Here is a 3,641-nt window from a genome sequence, read left to right on the forward strand (position 1 = left end):
ACAGACGAACTCTCTTCCGATGACCTCAAATGACCCAGATTGAATTTTGACCCCCTTAAAATCATCCTTGGGTCACCCTGATTCAGAATATACTGTATATGGGTCTGGGGGTCCCTGGCCCTTGGTTTGGGCGTGGTTGAAGGACAAACATGCAAACAAACAAACAAACAAAAACAATGCTGCTCTTTTACATATCTATCTATCTGTCTATCTATCTATCTGTCTGTCTATCTATCTATCTATCTGTCTATCTATCTATAATGAGGTACAGCAGTTTTGCCCATCAGTTTGTCTATGTATCTTTCTGTCTACATTAGTATCTGTAAATGTCTAAACTTGTCTGTGGTGTTGTGGTGGGTGAAAAACTAGATGTTGATTTTTACGGTACCGGGTAAGCTATAGGCGTGTCCTGCATGACTCATTTTCTGTTTATCAACTGTCCATCTGCATTTTCCGAATGTTCTTAGCTCACCATCCACTCATTCGATGTAGTGCTGCTCTCAGGTGACTGCCCTTTCCTCTCTTCCATCCTTCTTTCCTTCTGTCCTCCTCTGTCTGTCTTTCCTTCATTCTTTCCTCCTCCTTATGCCGACGGGTGACTGCGCTCCATCTTCTGTCATTTTTTTCCATCATTCTTTCCTCTTCCTTCAGCCTATGAGTGACTCTACACTGAGTGACAAGACAAATGGTTTCCTGTACACCAGGAAACCATTTACTACGCTGGGTGGTAACCATATAGCCAGATTATGGCTCCTGGTGGTTTAGTTGGTAATTAAAGGCGCTCCAGTCGGTTTGAGCTTGTGTAGGTTTATACCCGTGGGATGGTTGGGGCTTATTTCTCACGTAATGCCACTCAGGGATGAGTGAGGCTGGTCACTGTCATCTTAAATGTCAGGACCGACTTTCCGAGCCCCGGATTCCTACGCTCTTCATGGGGCATCATTGGATGATGGATGGATGGATTATAGCCATCGCTCCATCTTCAGCTGTGGATCTCAGGGTGTTTGGAAAAGTAAGAGGCGAACGGTGGTGTGATTATGAGGTGTGACGGTATGTGACACAGCAATACCCGTCCATCCATCTACCCATCCATGTATAGGTAGATGCTGCATCCTGCCAAGGGGTGTTCCCAATAAAGCACCTCATACTTTCCGCCGTCTCACCACACTATAACTCATTCATTCCTCTCCACCCACCCAGCCATGTCTCCCACTCCCCTCCTTCCCCCCCCCACCCACCCAGCCATGTCTCCCACTCCCCTCCTTCCCCCCCACCCACCCAGCCATGTCTCCCACTCCCCTCCTTCCCCCCCCCACGCGCCCGTCATCTCTCCCACTCCCCTCCTTCCCTCCCCCACCCGCCTGTCATTTCTCCCACCCCCTCCTTCTTCCACCCCCCCATACATCTCCCACTCCCTTCTCCCCTCCCGACCCCCCCACACATCCCTCCCACGCTACCTCACTGCTACAAATGCCGCTCCCACAGAACTGACCATAAGTGCTTCATCTCACCGCTATAAATATTTTTCTCTGTCTCTGTGTCTGGAATTCGGTCTCTCTCTCTCTCTCTCTCTCTCTCTCTCTCTCTCTCTCTCTCTCTCAGTGGTATTAATGTATACCCTACCGTCTCTAATTATTTCAGTGCTGGGAAATGAAAGAGTGAAGGTTTCGAACAAACTAATAATAATAATAATAATAATAATAATAATAATAATAAAGAACGTGAAACCGTCACAAGGGGATAAAGAAATGAACGTGGTGAGCAAAGGAATGGGCGGGATGGGCTGGAATTGTGTCCGGCAATAGGGTTGGGGGAGGAAAGTATACCCTGTGAAGATGGGCGTTGTAGTATTAGTGGTCTGAGTGCAGGAAAGGTTTATTTGAAAATGTCCTGGAATGAAAGTGTCAGGGGTTAAAAGAAATAAGTGTAGTAGACAGGGAAATGAATGGCGTGAGATGAAATTGTAGTGAGCGTTGGGGAGGGGGCATGAGAGTATACCCTGTGAAAATGAGTGGTGTACGGTAAACGATTTGAGTGCATTGAAGGTATAGATGTTTTCTCCACCGATGGGATAGGCTCGGGTTGCCTTCTTATTACCCGACTCATTGTAGCACAGGTGAAAATGAAGACCTGTTATTTCGAGATGCCTAAACACGAAATGCTTAAAAAAAGAAAAAAAGAAAAAAAAGGGAGATCATAGGCAGAGGGAAAGAAAGACCAAACTGACTATAGTTTTTCATCTTAACTTGGACTAGATTCTCGTCCTTTTGCCACTAACTTCACTTAGCTCATTGGCAGAGTAAGACAGTTTTGGAATTCTACATCTTTTCCATAGCTAGCTCTTCTTCGTGACTAGCATCATTGTATAATCTGTTGTTACATCTCAGAATTCAGAGTGGAGAGATGTCAGTTTTGGACCAGGTTAGAGTGAAAAGAGTATAGTTGCGTACATGAAGGACGATGAATAGAGTTGGAAAGAAATGGGGAAAATGGGAGATATGAGATTCTTTTTAACTCAGTGCCTGGTCTTTTATAACTTTATCTGCACATCTATCCACCCAGCTCACCACTCACCCGTCTGTCTGTCTATCTGTATATGTATCTGTTTGCCTGTCTGTGCAGTACACGGGTATTTTTCGATCTGCCTGTCTGTTCATGTCTTTCTGTCTGTCTAGTTACTGGACCGTCTGAGGGAAGGTGAGAAGAGTTGCACCCCGCCCTGGCCTTGTGTTCTTGTGCTCTCTCTCTCTCTCTCTCTCTCTCTCTCTCCCCCATTACTTTTGCATTATAAAATTATCTCTTTTCATTTCTTGTTTGTAATGCAGTTACCTCTCTTCTTTCCCATACTCTGTCTCCTCGTCCACACCTTCTTCCCCACTCATCCACATCCTCTCCCTTCCCTCTCCTTCTCCCTTTTGTCCACTTCCCTTTCTCTCACCTCCTTCCCTCTCCTTCCCCTTTCCTCGTGTCCTTTCGCCTTATTCGTTTCCCACTCTATCCACTTTCCTTCCTTTCCCCCTCTCTTCGTCTAAGCTTCCCTTCCCTCATCTTCCCCCATCCCTTCCCCCTTCCTCCTGTCTTCCCCTCCGCAATTCCCATCCTGTTTCTTTCTATTTTCCATCTTTCACCCCTTTTCCATTTTCTCCTCCCTTTTCCCTCCTTCCATCTCCTGCGCCATTCCCTAAGTCTTTCCTGTTTCGTCTCTGTTTCCTTCTCTTACGTCTTCTTGTTTCTCCCCTGCCTCCTTCTGTCTCTCATTTCTCTTTCTATACCACCTGCATTTTCCTTCTTTTCTCCGACCTCTCCTTTCCCCATTGCCTTCCATTTTCTCTCCTTTCACATATAATTCTTCAACCTCGCCCACTCTTCCATCCCCCTCCCTTTCCTCCCATCCTTCTCTCCCCGTTCCCCTCCTAATCCTTCCTTATTTCACATCGATTACCTCCCCTTCTCCCATCCACTCCCCCTTATCTCTCTACCCTCCTCCGGTCCTCCCTCTGCTTCCCTTTTTCCCTCCCCTCCCCTCCCTCTCCTGTATTTCTCTTCCCTCCCCCTCCCTTCCTCCCCCTCCCGTGCGTGTGGCCTAATTGGAAGTTTTACGAACAGGAAATTTTAAGAGGCAGTGTTGTGGTGGTGGTTGT

Source organism: Coenobita brevimanus, chromosome 97 (assembly GCF_032717465.1).
Source record: "Coenobita brevimanus isolate Jiangsu-jjx chromosome 97, ASM3271746v2, whole genome shotgun sequence".
Taxonomy (NCBI): Eukaryota; Metazoa; Arthropoda; class Malacostraca; order Decapoda; family Coenobitidae; genus Coenobita; species Coenobita brevimanus.